Source organism: Piliocolobus tephrosceles, chromosome 6 (genome assembly GCF_002776525.5).
Source record: "Piliocolobus tephrosceles isolate RC106 chromosome 6, ASM277652v3, whole genome shotgun sequence".
Taxonomy (NCBI): Eukaryota; Metazoa; Chordata; class Mammalia; order Primates; family Cercopithecidae; genus Piliocolobus; species Piliocolobus tephrosceles.
The window spans coordinates 50,291,708-50,309,285 of record NC_045439.1 but is presented as its reverse complement, the minus strand read 5'-3'; the positions used below and the strand labels follow the sequence as shown (position 1 = coordinate 50,309,285).

General features: G+C 40.5%; 1 long non-coding RNA gene across 1 annotated transcript; it reads right to left on the bottom strand.

Annotated features, from left to right (window-relative positions):
* Positions 1-3,547: 3,547 nt before the first annotated feature.
* LOC111554396 lies at positions 3,548-16,497 on the bottom strand. Its single transcript, XR_002735239.2, has 5 exons — positions 15,284-16,497; positions 12,267-12,455; positions 9,884-9,990; positions 8,084-8,220; positions 3,548-3,661 (listed from the first exon to the last, which is right to left on the bottom strand). It is a non-coding gene; the product is annotated as an uncharacterized LOC111554396 (long non-coding RNA).
* Between the last annotated feature and the right edge of the window lie 1,081 nt (positions 16,498-17,578).

The following is a 17,578-nucleotide window of genomic DNA, read 5'->3' as shown; positions in this document are numbered from 1 at the left end:
ACTCTTGTTGCCCAGGCTGGAGTGTAATGGTACGATCTCGGCTCACTGCAGTCTCCACCTACCGGGTTCAAGCAATTCTCCTGCCTCAGCCTCCTAAGTAGCTGGGATTTCAGGCATACGCCACCACACCCGGCTAATGTGTTGTATTTAGTAGAGATGGGGTTTCATCGTGTTGGTCGGCTGATCTCGAACTCCTGACCTCAGATGATCCACTCACCTCAACCTCCCAAAGTACTGGGATTACAGGTGTGTGCCACTGCACCTAGCCAAGAAAATATTTTTTAAAACCTTTGCTCTGAAAGATAGGGTATAATAACTTAGAAGCATCCTAACTTAAAACCACTGCATTTAAAGTCAAATGTGGCCAGGAATGGTGGCTCACACCTATAAATCCAGCTCTTTGGGAGGCTGAGATGAGCAGATCACTTGAGTCCAGGAGCTCAAGAGCAGGCTGGGCAATATGGTAAAACCCCATCTCCATTAAAAATACAAAAATTAGCCAGGTGTGGTGATACATGCCTATAGTCCCAGCTACTCAGGAGGCTGAGGCAGGAGGATCGCTTGAGTCCAAAAGGCTGAGGCTGCAGTGCACCGAGATCAAGCCACTGCATTCCAGCCTGGGCAACAGAGTGAAACCCTGTCTCAAAAAAAAAAAAAAAATGTTAGGCAGAAAAATACTGTAGATGAAATGAGAGCAATATAAATTAGGAATTGGTGGTTTATCAAGTAAAATGCCAAACAAATGAAATTAAAGGGTGGTGTTTAATGAGTCATACATCTTAATCTTTATTTCTGAAAAAGAAGAAAGACAATCAAGGGACTCCACTTACAACTTAATTTGCCTACATCAAAATTGTTTGAATGAATTTAAGATTATGAAAGCATAAAATTGTCACCTCATCAAATTTATTTGTACTTTCCAGGATTGTACCCTTGTGCACATGTAAACCCACCACAATAAGCTCAGTTCAGTTTTCTAAGTATTGTCTCCATCAAGCATTGTGTTACATTTTTCAGGCTCACTCTGATTGGATGTTGCCACAGTACCAGTCCACTTAGGAGAAGGCCCTTGTCAAAGGCAGATACACAGATTAACTTGAAAACACTGAAACCTTTCATTCTAAGCATTGTACAGAAATTGAATTCAGCAGAAGAACTTTGAAACAATCTAATTTTTACCCAAAATATTTGTGATATTTAATAAAAATAACTAATAGAGCATTACAGCTCCAAAGGGCTCTATCATTAGCCATTAGCTCATTTGATCCTCCCATCAGTCCCACAGATGGACAGACACCATTATATTACAAACTGAAACTAGGAGAATCAGGAGGTTAATTTGACAGAAACTCAGATTTTCTGACCCCAAATCCCCCAAAGGGAACAAGCTTACCTCTGATTTAAAGTTCCACATACTTTGATTCAAGAACAGTATTATAATTTTGATATCTTACTAACTCTATGGGCAAAACTTCCCCTCTCTCAATGTATTTATTTGACTTGCTTTCTGTGGAGTGAAAGGTGGAAGGTAGAGGGAGACAAAAGAGAACATTTTGCTGGGAAGGTAGATAAATATGACAAGTGTGATCCTAAGTCCATGAAAATTTTCACCAGTCCTCCCATTATTTATTAGAAATGGAGTCAGGTGGGTATGTATGTACAAGAATAAGGCAAGCTGAAAGCATCAAAATGCTTTCAAAATTCAATATAAGGATTTGGAGGCCTTGTATGGTTTGGCTTCATGTCTCCAACCAAATTTCATGTTGAATTGTAATCCCCAATGTTGGGGGAAGAATCTGGTGGGAGGTGATTGGATCATGGGGGTGGATTTCCCCTTTTCTGTTCTCATAATAATGAGTTCTCACAAGATCTGGTTGTTTGAAAGTGTGTAGCACTTCCTCTTCACTCTCTCTCTCTATCCTGCCAGTCATGTGAAGATGTGCCTGCTTCCCCTTCACTTTCCACCATGATTGTAAGTTTTCTGAGGCCTCCCCAGAAGCAGAAGCCTGTACAGCCCACAGAACCATGAGCTAATTAAAACCTCTTTTCTTACAAATTACCCAGTCTCAGGTATGTATGTATAGCACTGTGAGAATGGACTAATACAGCGTCCAAATGCTATTGCAGAATTATGGCAATTAAGTCCTTAAAAGCCATCTTATTTCATTGACAGTGAGCAACAACGTATTTGAGCTGATTTATGTGACTAAGGAAAAAAAAATCATCTCAATTTATACTCAGAATGGATCTTTTGACTACAGTGGCTCATATTTTCTAATCAGTCACCAACCAGGCAAATTCAATGAATCAAGTTACTAATATGTAGTAATAGCCAATGGTGTGTGATATCATACACAACTAGTTTAAAAACAAAAGAACTTAGAAATTAAAAATTCTAATATTCAATTTAGAGCTTAGGAATAAATTTTATTAGTTTACTTTTTAAAATTATTTTGAAAATGTGACACATTACATGGTAATAGAAAAAATTCAAACAGTACAAAAACATAAACAGTAAAATCTTAGTCTCCCACCTCCCATCACTGGGCTCGCATTCCCAGAGGTAACTGCCTGTTAGGTGCTTCTTGTTCATTCTTCCAGAATGAGTCAATGTGGATATGCATAGATGTATATTTTCTTTTTATTTACATAAATATGATAGCATGCTGCACACATTATTCTACACCTTACATTTTGCCCTTAATATGTCTTGGAGGTTAGCCCATGTCTATACATATGAAACCAACTCACTCTTTTTAACCAGTTGCATAGTAGTGTTTGTATGGCTGCACTATCAATAAAAAAATATGCTCTATGCCCCGTCTCTACTAAAAAATACAAAAAACTAGCCAGGCAAGGTGGCAGGCACCTGTAGTCCCAGCTACTCAGGAGGCTGAGGCAGGAGAATGGCGTAAACCCAGGAGGCGGAGCTTGCAGTGAGCTGAGATCCGGCCACTGCACTCCAGCCTGGGCAACAGAGCGAGACTCCATCTCAAAAAAAAAAAAAAAAAAAAAAAAAAATGCTCTATGGATGGGCCATAGGTTATTCTTTAGACTTTTGCGGTAGTGAACTTGAAAAAAAATACTGTAGTGAATATTCTTCAACATGTGTCTTTATATACATATATGTGTATTTGTAAGGTAAATTCCTAAAATAAATATTTTACTCAAAGCATGTTGTTTATCTGACAATTTCTAACATTACTTAATTATTTCAACTAAAAGCTACTCCAAAAATATTTACATTGAGAAAGAAAGGAATGAGGAGTAAGTGTTGATTATCTTCTTTCACAAGGACAACATAGAAATGAAAGCCGTTTCCAAGAAATGTAATTGTTTGGTTTTGGGGTTTTTTCATGGGCAAGGTTGGAAGGTCACAAAGAAGAATGGGATAATTTCTATCATTTGAGGCCTAATCACTCATTAAGACCTCTGGGAGAAAGGCTATCAGAATAGTAATCCACAAAGCTTCTCTCTTCCTTAAGGCTTTATCTCTCTCGCCACCTCTAATGCATGCTGGCATGAAGTGGCTGAAATGATATATGCTATAATATATATAGAGAGAGATTTCTTTTCCAAATCACAAACAGTGGTCTGTGCAAAGAAAAACTTCCTCATCCAGATATGAGACTTCTTATTCCTCCAGGGTCTCCCTGGAGCCCTGAAAAAAGATAAGAAGAAATTAGACATATCTGACACTTCTCCATCTTAGGAAACAATTTTGCAGGCAGAACCAAACTTTCCCAGTAACATTCCACTGCCATTGTAAAACTCTCCCAGCTTAGCTGAGAATTCCCCAGATTTTAAGGTGTTCAAATAAAGGAAGGGTCTGGGTGAGAATAATGTTTGCATGAGATAAAATGTAAAACCCCATCTATTCTTTCTTTTCACATACACAAAAAAATTAAAATTACCTAGCATATTTTTCTAGCCAACTGCCAAAAACCTGAGATGGAGCTTTTTGTCTTGCTCTCAACTACTGATGCTGGCTTCCTTCGAGGCAATTCAGGACAGCATCTGCCTAACCTCATGTTTCACTGAAATACAGGTTCTGAAAAGCAGCCTGAAGATGACATTCTGGGAAGAAGAACGATGTTGCATGCAGCGGGGGAGGGATGGGAGGCAGGAGCGAGGGAGGTGGCTGAGCAGTGTTAATGCAAATGTATTCCCTGGGCTTATTCACTGGCAAACTCAGTGGACACCCAGCCATTTGAATCTGGGCCAGCAAGTTTGGCTCCTCTTCTGCTGGCAGAGCACGAGCCCAGCACAGCATCCTGCTGCTGTTGGCATGTAGACAGCTGTCTTTCTTCATCTCACCCTCCCCACCACCGCGGCACACTCAACAGGTGTTGCCAGGGACACAGTGTGTTTGGCAGCTGTCAACTTTCAATAATCATCTCTGTATCATATCCCTTTCTGTTCTCTCACCCCAGTTCTTCCCTTGCTCCCCATTCTCTTAAAAACCCCAGAACCATTTGGGCCTTTGCAAAGGGCAGAGTTAGGCAAAGATGCTGATCAAGGCTCAACATGATCTGGAGAGAGAAGCCCTGTCTGGGCCCTAGCCTAAGTGTGGCTGGGATTGCTACAAGATGCAGGCCTTTGGGGTTGATCCAATTATTCTTTTTTATTCCCCCTTTTGAGGTAAACTTGTACCATTGTTTGGTTTTGCTTTTTATTTTTTTTTTTTAGTTAAGCCAATATTCCTTGAAGTTTATTTTGCAGCCAAACACAATCTGTTTGTGATGCAGATTTTCACCTTGTGGAAATTGTATTAACCATCATCGTCATCATCATCCTCATCATCTGTATTTATGACATGCACCCAGGATATTTATATGTGTGTTCTACTCTTTTTTTCTTGCAGAGGGGTTAAATTTTTACTATTATTTTGTTTGACAAAGATAAATTGTATATGTTTATGGTGTACATGATGTTTCCAAATATGTCTACATTGTGGGATGGCTAAATGAAGCTAATTAATGTATGTATTACCTCTGAGGTAGACTGTGAACCCATTTTTTTCCTGACCTTAAATCCTTCAACTTTTCATTAGTAATTTTGAATTCCAGCTCCTCCCCTTATAATCCATGTGTTCTTAATCACATTCTTTAACTTTTCACCCCCCTTTTTGTGGAGGACAAGGTCTCGCTACATTAGGGAGGTCTCAAACGCCTAGGCTCAAGCCATCCTCCTACCTCTGCCTCCCTAAGTGCTGGGAGGCGTGAGCCACCACACCCGGCTCATTCTTTAACTTATCAAGCCTCAATTTTCTCATCTGAGAAATGAAGACAATATGTGCCATCTATAGCAATGAGATAAAGTAGACAAAATACTTAAGACTAAGTGTCCAGTATATGTTGATGATCCCCTTCCTCCCCCATGTCCTTTTTTTTTTTTTTAATTATACTTTAAGTTCTAGAGTACATGTGCACAACGTGCAGGTTTATTACACACGTATACATGTGCCATGTTGGTGTGCTGCACCCATTAACTCGTCATTTATATTAGGTATATCTCTTAATGCTATCCCTCCCCACTCCCCCCACCCCATGACAGGCCCCGGTGTGTGATGTTCCCCTTCCTGTGTCCAAGTGTTCTCATTGTTCAATTCCCATCTATGAGTGAGAACATGCGGTGTTTGGTTTTCTGTCCTTGCGATAGTTTGCATGTCCTCTTGAGCTTCATCCTTAAAAGCCCCAGGCTTTAACTACTGCCCTTGAGCTCTCAAAGACATGAGGCCCTGCTCACATTCAGCATGTGATGGACACTTGAAATGGTCCTTGTCTGGGGCTCCTTCCGGTTCTGATTCTTATCAAAGTCAGAGCCAAAAAATATGTCTGCCCCTGTAGGTCTGCAGGAGATGCCAAACAAATGTTTTCAAAAGGAAGGAATATACAGCTATTAATTACAGCCTTGTTTATAATTCTAAATATTGGAAACCCCTGAATGTTCATCAGTGGAGAAATGGATGAGGAAATATTCATTTGATGGCACCCTATGCAGCAGGTGAAGTTAGTCAGCTAGACCATTTACTTAGGCACATATATCCCTTACTATGTACAAGAAACTTCATAAATATTAACGCATTTCAACCTCTCAACAGCTCAGTGTGGTAGAGACCATTATTTTCATCACATTTGTTGATGAAGAAACTGAGACACAGAGAAGCCGAGCCCTTTGATGTGTGCAACATGGGTAGGTCTCACAAACATGTTGCCAGAATAATACATGTGTCACAGAGAATTAATGTAAATTTCAAAAATCCACAAGAAAATAAGTTATTCATGTATATCCATGTATAGTAAAATTATAAAAACAAGGACAGGAAGATTACACACCAAGTTCATGCTGTAGTGGCTTCAAATGAGGGGGAAGGAGGATGGGTCAAGCGAATGCATGGAGAAGAACTCGTTGCATCTGTAGAATCCCATTTATTTTACTTTATATTTTGTTTGGTTTTTGTTTGTTTGTTTGTTTGTTTGAGATGGAGTCTCACTCTGTCACCCAGACTGGAGTGCAGTGGCACAATCTCAGCTCACTGCAACCTCCACCTCCTAGGTTCAAGTGATTCTCCTGCCTCAGCCTCTTGAGTAGCTGGGAATACAGGCAGTCGCTACCATGCCTGGCTAATTTTTGTATTTTTAGTAGAGACAGAGTTTCATCATGTTGGCCAGGCTGGTCTCAAACTCCTGATCTCAACTGATTTGCCTGCCTCGGCCTCCCAAAGTGCTAGGATTACAGGCGTGAGCCACCATGCCTGGCTCCATTTATTTTATTTTTAAAAGAACATGTTAAAATGAGATAGTTCTGGGTAACACAATACACTGTTTTTAAGTATATTTTTCTCTATACCTCTCTTTTTTTAAATTGGAAAACAATACCCATACAGAAAAATATACACAATATATTTATAATATTTATAAAACAGTTATTAAACAAACAGCATGTAACCACCATCCAGGTCAAGAAAGAGAATGTGAGTGGGGGCCCTTCCCCAGTGGTAACCGCCTTCTGCACCATCCAGAAGCAAGCGTGCAAGTGCCGTCCTGAGTTCTGTGATGCTTATTTTCTCGTTTCTCCCTAGAATTCCATCTCTTATGTCTCCATTCTAAACAATATAGTCCAGTATAGTTAAAAAAATTTTTTAATATTTTATGTATACTTAAAAAATATTTTTTTGAGACGGTCTTTCTCTGTTGCCCAGGCTGGAGTGCAGTGACACTATCATACTCACTGCAAGCTTGAACTCCTGGCCTCAAGTGATCCTCCTACTTCAGCCTCCTGAGAAGCTGGGAATATGGGCACCTGCCCCCAGGCCCAGCTAATTTTTAAATTTTTTGTAGAGATGACATCTTGCTGTGTTGCCCAGGCTGGTCTTGAACTCCTAGGCTAAAGCAATTCACCCACTTTGACCTCTCAACGTGCTGGAATTACAAGCATGAGCCACCAAAGGTAACCCATATAATATGTATGTGTGTATTTTTTGTGTTCTTTGTTTGAGACATGGTCTCACTCTGTCACCAAGGCTGGAGTGCAGTGAGGTGACCATGGCTCACTGCAGCCTCAACTTTCCAAGCTCAACTGATCCTCCCATCTCAGCCTCCTGAGTATCTGGAACTACAAGTGCACACCACCATCCCCAACTAACTTTGCATTTTTTGCAGAAATGGGGTTTCACCATGTTCCCCAGGTTGTTCTTGAACTCATGGGCTCAAGCGATCCACCCTCCTCAGCCTCCCAAAGTTCTGGGATTACAGGCAGGAGCCACTGTGCCCAGCCCATATGGTGTGTATGTGTGTATTCTTTTGTGTCTTTCTTTTGCTCAACATTGTGAGATTTATCTGCATCGTTCCCTGCTCATTTTCATTGCCAAATAGATTTTCACATTTAGTTATCCTTGCCACTCTTCATTGACAGTTGAGTTTTCTGCTCTGTAATTTTCAAGCTTAAAAGAAAGGTAGATATTTCCTCTAGCAGATATCCGGGAACGAATATCTTCAGATGACTCCTCAGCTCAGCTTTCAGAAATGATGAAAACAGCCTTAATTGTTTCGCCATGAAAAGAATTTGTGTTTGGACTTACCATTGATGTATTCTGTTTCTTATTCACTTCCCTGAGTCAACAGCTTGCTTTTCTCTGTTACTTTATTTGCCTTTACACAGTGAAGCTGTAGTTCAGAAAGGGATTCTCAAGGCTCTCATCTGGTTCACGCCCTGCGTCTTACACATAAGGAAACACACGTTGTGTCTTGCGGCTCACTTTTAAATACATTTTAGTAGCTCTGAGACCTATAGATGGTAACTTGGCGATTGGAATAGGAGTTTTAAATGTTCTGTTGTCTCTGGCAGCTGGTTAATCGTATGTTTAAGAATAAAGTATTGCTAGCGTTTCTCTGCAGGGCAAATCCACTCCATATGAGACCCATACTGAGTGTCACAGAGATGTTGTCAAACATCTAAATGAATTTTTCCCCTCCTCATTATTAATCTCTGTATAGCATTGCATTTAAAAAACCACCCGAGGCCTCAGTAGTGAGGAGGGAAGAGCCCACAAAACAGCGTTATTCTCCCCAGCACATGCTAGTAATCAGGCCAAGCAGCAGAGACATTTCTGCATTGGAAGGACCTCAGCAATGCTGTAAAAGGCATCTTCCCACTCTCCAATGTTGCCATTAATATGTAAAAGCTTAAGCTTGCTAAAAGGATTACTGCACGTTCTATCTGATGGTAAAACTGGCATTGCAATGATTACATGTATCTTTTTGTCATTTTCTCGTAAAACATCTTACTCTTGAAGAGTATAATTGGCCTTTTATTAATGTTAAAGATTAAATTGGCATAAACGTAACACATTGCTTTAAATGAAAGCCATATTTGCAATCTTTAGGGTCTCAAATTCATGCTTTACAGCATGGCCATTATATATATATACACACATACACATTATATATATACATACATTATATATACACACACACACATATATATAACATACACATACACATATTACATGTATAAATTATATATAATATATAATACAGTCAGTCCTCTGTATCTGCAGGTTCCACATCTGCAGATTCAACCAACTGTGGTTCAAAAGTGTTCAGAAAAAGCAATAAAACATAACAATACAACAATGAAATAGTACAATTTTTAAAATACAGTATAACAATTATTTACATCACATTTATGTAGTATTAGGCATTGTAAGTAAGCTAGACATGACTTAAAGTATACAGGAAGATGTGAGTAGATTATGTACAAATGCTATGCCATTTTGTATAAGGGATGAACACTGTGGATTCTGGTATCCTTGGGTATCCAGGAACTGAGGGACAGCTGTATATATCACATGTTCTGCTAACAAGAACACTAAATTTCACAAGAGGGTCATTAAGTGTGCTAGTGGAAATGCCCTAACCTCCACCCTTACTTCTCATATATTCTAGCTATTGGAGATAAAGTACCATATACCATCCCATTGTTCAATACATATACCATTTCCCAGAAGACAGTGCCACAATCATGCAAAGTATCCCCAGTTCAACCCACACCTTAGCTGAACCTTCCAAAGATTCATCTACCACTTAATCACAGACTCTGTGATTAAAGAAACACTGGTAACACTTTATTCTGTATTTCTGGGTGATGAGGCACACCGTTATTCTTTGGTCATGAGTCTATTTTCATATCTCTTTTGCCAGAAAATGGGTCACTTGGCCTAAGGCCATTTATGGGAGAAATGATAAGGATGGATCAGATGATGGTGACAGTGGAGGCCCTGCAGGCAGGTGAGGCAGACCAACATTCAAAGTATGTACTCTTTACAGTAAGGCTGAATTCCACCCCTCCCAGGTAAAGAGGTCAAATGCAGGTAACCTACCACCAAGTGGCTGGCTGGTTTCTCTGAGGAATAGTGGCAGATGGAAGGCTCAGTGTCTGTCTCCATTGCTGGCAGTTTGGACTCAGCAGTGGCAGCAGCTAGATGAGCTTTAATGAGAGAGACCCATGTTACCGGGCCAGGTACAACTTCAATTCCTTCTACAATGGCCACTGAATTCATGGGGCCACTAAGCAAGCATGAAGATGGCTAGGGGAAAAGGCTAGCTGTCCTCTACTGGATGGGTAGACTCCTCACCTGTTTGTGAAGAGCCTCCTCCATGGTAGGTGCCCTCTGGATGACATTCACAAGGACTTGAAGGTATACACACTTTGTGCCACTTCCATAGGGTTTTCACATGCCTCTTACCCAGACTAACCTATTGCCAATCTTCCAGTCCTGTTCCTTCTGGACCACTCACTAGTCAACCAAACTATTTTCCATGGTCCATGAGCCTATGTACATACCCTGAATACATGTCAGGTTACTCCTCCCCTGACACAGAGTGCAATTAGGAGGCCATAACTACTACTCATCATCCCCTTCTTCTATCATCCATTTTGAATTCCCTTCACCTTTCTGTTGATCTAGGCACACTTCGCCCCTCACCAATTCTGCTGGCCTAAGCAGTTGTCTGGTGAGATGATCCTGACTCTCATCTTTAAGGCTATAACTACTGTATTTGTCTATTTATTATTAAAATTAGGCATAGAAGCATCCAGAGCCAGGGTCAGACAGGTGCCTCATGCCTATAATCCAGCACTTTGGGAAGTCAAGGGGGGTATATCACTTGAGCCCAGGAATTCAAGACCATCCTGGGCAACATCGGGATCCACTCCCCCTACACACCATCTCTACAAAAAATAAAAAAAATTAGCTGGGCATGGTGGTGCATGCCTGTGGTCTCAGCTACTTGGGAGGCTGAAGTGGGAGGATCGCCTGATCACGCTGAGATCATGCCATTGCACTCCAGCCTGGGTGATGGAGTAGATCCCACCTCAGAAAAAAAAAAAAAAAAAATCCAGAGCCACACCAGTGGTTATACTGAGCACCAACCATATTCTTCCCTTGCACGATTGTATGCAACAGTGCCACCTGCTCCTGCTATTTAGCTATCTCATAGCTTCCTGCAAGTTAGACCTCCCTTGGCACGACTCTGGCCTTACTGCTAATTTCAGTAAGTGCACCTCCCTTGCTTCTGATGTTTAAGCACTGCTAACCAAAACTGCATTGCTTGCAGACAGCCTGGTTCTGTAATAGCATGTCCACCATCATCCCTGACCCAAGCTGGGTAAGAGGATAGTCACCACTGAGTATCTCAAGGATTCTGATGCCCCTTACCTTCCAGTGGAAGGTAACATAAATATGTTAGTGGGAGTTTTTAAACTTATGTAGTGTATCCATTTCAGCATTCTCCCTTATTTATGTCCGTCAGTTCTTTCCTCCACTACCTACCATGGCACCTCTGGTACTTCTTCACTTAGTGTGGCCATCGAGCTTCCAAGAAGCTTCCAGGAGCTCTCATTAGCACCAGCTCTGGGGTTCTTGACAGGTTATTAAATCCTGAATCACAAAAAGATTGCTACCATTTCAATAAACTATCTATTTTTCAACTTTGTGTTCTATCCCCTTGATTTAGCACCCTCAGGAACCAATCCCAAGTATACTCTCCAAGCCATATCTTCCCTTCTGTATTTAGTCTCCTTCCTTAGCTGCCCTAGCACATTCCCAGTGTGCTGTGCTGAGATTTGATCTTTAATATTGGTATGGTTACAGAAAGGGAGGTTGGGGGTGGGGTAGGTGGGCAGGTAAGAGAGAGATAAGCTTGGTCTTTAAAGGTGCCTGCATGATCTAAGTTTTCATCATGCCCTTCAATAAAGGGGTTCCATTATCTTCTCACAAAAATGAGAGATCCCTTCTGTCAATCCAGTAGTTTCAGGGAATTTGGGAGTTCAAGGTTTTTATATACATACACCCAGATAGTCCCATCTCAAATCATGGGGCTCCACACTGATGTTGACTGGAAGTTTCACTGCTTTTATGATTAAGTCTTGAACCTGGTCCTCCTTTCTGTCTGGGCTTTGGCAGTAAGACATTAGGGTCCCCTTAAATGCTACCCAGCAGGCCCTCTGGCTTTCATATTTTCCTTTGAATTGGTCATTAATTGCTCAAGCCTGACATTTCCTCTTCAACTAATCAATAATACTCCACAGTAGCCACACAACTCCATTGTCCTCGTAGGATAATCTCTCTCACGCCTTCTAGGCAACAGAGATACTACACCTGACAGTGCATCCCCACCCACCGTCTCCCTTCCCACTTCACCACTGGCGAATTGTTTTTAAATTGCATTGTGACAGCATGCTGGGGGCTAACCATACTTCACCTGTTATCAATGATGGTGTTCTCATTGCCAGGTAGCTGGCGAATCATCCAGCCCCCAAATCTCATATTAGAATCTGGTTCTTAGGACACTTGTGGAACCAACTGTCTTCTATTGTGTCCCCTGGAAACACACTCTGTGATGAAAAGCTGCATACGGAAGATCTGTTGGGAGTGCTTTCAGGAGATGCACCTGAGGGAAATTAAGAGGGCAGAGTTGGTGAAGATGACACTAACTTACAATGTGGTTGTCACTGAGGCCTCAGTTAATTCAACAGAGAGCTCTAGAACCAATATGGCACTTCAGAGTTGCACAAAATTAAGGCAAGGGGGACAGACCTTTGCACATCCAGTTATCAGCCTCAGACCAATGCCTAGCAAACTGTATGAGGCATTTTCCCATGAAAGACACACCTGTGGGCTGTTAACCAATATTCTCGATAGCAAGGTGCATTGGCCCTGGACAACGGATCTGCGCAGAGTACCAGGGTATCCATTATACCCATTTCAGAGTTACCACTTGGTCTCTGCCATTCCCCAGTCCCATTAACCCTTTTTGGCAGTAAAGAATTCAATGTCATGGCAGTATTACCCAGTCTGAGCCTCAGCTTACACAATATAGCTACTACCAAGTATGTCAAAGATGTGACTGTTCCACTAACCAGTGCATTTATTTTTACCAAAATGAAAAGTGTTCTCTAGACTCTGCTAGGGTATATAGTCAGGTGATGGGCTGTGAGTTTACACATCATGAATCTATTCTAACATTCTCACACGCTTGAGCTTTCTGACCCCTTCTTGTACGCCAAGGGAGTTCTGATATCTTTACATGATTTCAGAAGCCATCTTCAAATTCAGGTGTTAAAGAACTATCCCAGCAAACTCTTAGACTAGCTCCATAAGTACTTGGCATAATATTAAGCCCAGATCCATGGGTGAGTATCACCATGTGAATGAATGTAGCCTTATATTTCACCTTATATTCACAAGCTCTCAAGGTTTTTTCTACTTGTGTTCCCCTCTCCCCCTTTCCTGTCACTATTTAGTAGGCAGATCTTATGATTCCTTTGCAGATCTTACAGGAACTAAGCTACTAGGGAGTTATCAAGACTAAGGAAAAAGCATAGTCACTGGAATTGGGAATAAGGTGGGGATTTGTTCACAAGAAAAAGGTAGAAGCAGAAGCTGAAGTGTAGCTAGATTTTGCTATTGAGAGAGGAAACATAAACTATGTTACCACCCTGGGACAACCTTCTTTCAATGTTTGCAAAGGCTGCCTTGTAGTGAATGTTCTCATCAGCCTTAGTTCTCCTAGTGTCTTCTTAGTAACAGTCCATTTAGTGTGAATCGAGCACAAAATCAGAGCTGGTCTAGCAACAACAGTGATTTCAGATGCTGGGCTAGAGGGCCTTAATTTTCCTTAACTCAGAACTGGATTGATTCCAGAGCCAAAGGACAGACTGAGTTAGAGGTGGGTAGCTCAGAGATGTAGAGGCATGACACAGAGTGGTTTAAAGCCTGGGACAGGAAATAAGGTAGAGCCCCAATTCAGTTCTCAGCTCTACTACTTAGCAGTTGAATATCCTTGGGGAAGTTACTGAGCTTCTCGAAGTTTCACTTAATTATACTCATTTGTGGACTGGGGATGATAACACTTACTTCAATGAGTTGCAGTAAGATCTAAATGAAATATTACCTATGGAGTACTTAGAATCACACTCAGTACAGAACTACAGCTCAATCAGTAGTAGTTGTAGCAGCAGTAGTAATTGTTCTTACTATTAGTGGTGAGGACAGAAGATGTTGGAAGCAGAGAATCAAGCTATTAATTTATACAGAGGGCAAAGAGAACTGTAATCTCTGACCTAACAACAGGGAAATTCACAGGCCAATTCCTAGAAAATCAGGGAAAGGTTCTAAATGCCCCAGAGACCTGATAGCCCCCTAGCAGAAGGCAGCACGGCGCAGGGGGATGAGCACACCACACCAAATCACAGATGTCAAGAATCCCAGAAAAGCAACTTCAACTTCAATTGTTGCCTATACATTTTAAGATATATGCGAAATTGGCAAGGGGTTGATGAAATAGGTAATTTAATACATGATTGGAGTATAAATGGATATAACCCATTGGAAAACAGCTGAGTCATCTATTAAGAGTCTTAAAATAAATCCACTTCTCATAATCTAGCCTAAGGAAATAATCCCAAATATGAAAAAAGTCTCTATATGTAAAATTTAATTTCCTCATATTTATAACATTATTTATAATAGAAAAAAATCCAAAGGAAACTAAATATTCAAAATGAGGAAATAGTTAAGTAAATAATAATCAAATTATATGCAATATCATACATGCCTTTAACGTTATGTGTATCAAGTGCTTATAATATTGAAATATGCTTCTCATGTTAAATTAAAATTGGTACATACATATCACAACTATGTAAAACAGAAACAAAAACTTTAGTCAGAAAAAATACTGAGAGGAAAATCCACATGTCCTGTAAATCTTCTTTCCAGTCCTACTAGATGCATGGCTAATTGAATTGATGTAGGTGAAGGACTTGATGCCTTAAAATAGGAGTGGAAAATGGAACTCTTCTCTTGCCCAGCACTAAAGGATAGATGGTAGCAGCATAGAGAACAGTCTGAGAAAGGTTTCTAAGGCCCTGGGGCTGGACTCCACTGGAAAGAGGATCAAGATTCATTGATAATGTCTGTCATGAGCAAATTAGAGGACAGTAACAGCGATTGCTTGGAATATTTGACATCCTTATATGACTCCTCTTTTAGATGATTACAGTGTAAGAAATCTGGGTACCTGCATGAAACTGTTATAGAGGAGATTCCCTTCCCTGAGAAGAAAGTAGAAGTACATGACCTCAGAAGTTCCTTCTAACCCTGAGAGTTGTCAAGTATTTCAGAGCCTCACAGGATTAGAAAGGAAGATGTTTTGCAGGGACTTGGAACCAAAACGAAGTTTCAGAGCCCCTCAAAAATCACAACACAGTCACTTACTTCACAGACGTCATCCACAAACAGAACAGCATGATTATTGATTTGTCACTCAGTCCATCATCCCTAAAGAAAAGTAGACAAAAGCCATTTCACACAACAGTTCTGAAGAAGTAATTTGTAGAGATTATGCCTGGAGTCTCCCTATCAAATTGCAGACATGTGTATATATGAGGTTTCCTGGCCTCCTGACTGGGTAGTAATCATCTTGTACACTTGACCCAACCTGAGAATTTCTGAAAGTAAAACACAGAGCCCTCCAGCATCATTCAAGTTCTTCACGTGTCAATGATATTCTCAGCTCTCTAGCCAGCATCAAGTTACTCACTTGAGTATAAATTTTTCCCTCCACGTTCAGTCAACGGCTAAGTTCTTCAAAGGAAATTGTCGAAAGCTGACATCATGTTTGGTTTGTAATGCAGTGGCAACACTAAACAGCCCAATATGCTCCTCTCACTGAGTCTTCATGTCATGGTGGAATCAACATGTGTTTGGGTTCCAAGCAAAAGCTGGCCTGTGGCAGCTTGCATGGGAAGTGAGGCTCACCCCAGCAGGTAAAACATAACAAACAAACGTGGCTTAAAATAATTAGTACCCATGCAGAGCAATCCCTGCAGAGTGTTTTCTTAGACTAGTTGCTTGAAGCCTTCTTTTAGATAAAGAAATAGGCTGATGGGCAGGAAGAGGAGGCTTGAGATACAAGGCAAAAACGGAAGCTGGAATTTTAAGACATAAAGCAGGGCTAAGAAAAGCAAAAGTTGGCCTCAAGGTCCCAGGCACCCTGAAAGGTCATAGGAAGTCAAAAGTTCCTCTGAATAATTAAAATGTTTTCACTCCATCTGAATGTCTTTTTGTAGTCCAACCACTTTCAATTTTCATTAAAGTTTTGTTTTATTTGCTAGTATTCTCCAACTGGGGAAACTTGCTGTGATCTTTCTTTTTTAAAGCGAGCATTTATTTTTGATACTAAGGATAAATAAAGTATTGGCAAAAGTTTCCCCAGGCCAGGAGCTCTTGGGGGATTTTAGCTTTTGTCCATTGAGCGTATTTGCCAGAAACATTTGGATGGGTGGGATGGGCATGGTGGCCAGAAGTATTTTTGGCTCACAAGAGATTTTAACCAAGAGCTGTCAGGCCCAAACATTCGAAATCCAAACAATGAAGTGCAAGCATATCTGGAGAATTGTCATAACCCACATATCTTAAATTTATGGAAAATACTTAATGGAAGAGCAATGATGCAAGTTTAATTTTTGGTTCACCAGAAGATCTCAAGCCTTATTTTTGCTTTCTTATTTATAAAATAGGTATCTTTGGATGAAGGAGTATTATTCTTTCATGCATCTCAATCTGGATCTATTTATGAGTATGTTAGAAATTGTTTTCTCTGCTTTCAAACATACTTATTACATAGAAACAGAATTAATCTAGGTCTCTCTTTTCATTTAATAGAGCTTGGGAGCCCTGATATCCATTCAATTAATTAATAGTGGAAGAAGAGTCCAAATAGACATTTCTAAAAGCTCTTCAGTATGATGAGCAGAGGAAGATAAGCATTTCATTAGTGCAATGACCACTTGCATCTAATTCTTTGATGTGCCCTAGATAAGCAACTCTAAATGTAATTACAAGGGCATACTTGGGAGGTAGTTTCCAGCTGTCATAAATAGAGATGGCTCTTATGAGTTTTTTATTCTAATAACTTAATTCAAATAGATTCCCACTAAATTGACTCCATCTTCACATAAGAAAACATTTAGAAGCCAATTAGCAACAATTATGTGCCAGATAAATTTTTTGAAGTACTCTATTGCCCAGAGGTTAAAATATTCAGAATTTCATGTTCCAAAATTTGCTCTTGTGAAATTCCTTCTATAATAACAGAAAATTTCATAAAACCTGGAAGAGTGGAGAACATTTAAGCCCACTCTCCATTTCAGTTCATTTGATGCTTTTCACTGTGTTGTCTCCCCCAACAAAACTTTTGAACACCTCCAATAAAGAGCACCATAATACACTGCCTAAAAGATCTGCTCTATTTTGGAGAGTTAGAAATTTTAGCAAATTTTTACACAGGCATCCCTCAGTATCTGCAGGGTATTGTTATTTTTCATTGATTTTACCCCAAATTTTTTTTTTTTTCTGAGACGGAGTCTCACTCCGTCACCCAGACTGGAGTGCAGTGGCATGATCTTGGCTCACTGCAACCTCCAGCTCCCAGGTTCAAGCAATTCTCCTGCCTCAGCCTTCCAAGTAGCTGGAGCTACAGGCATGTCCCACCACGTCTGGCTAATTTTT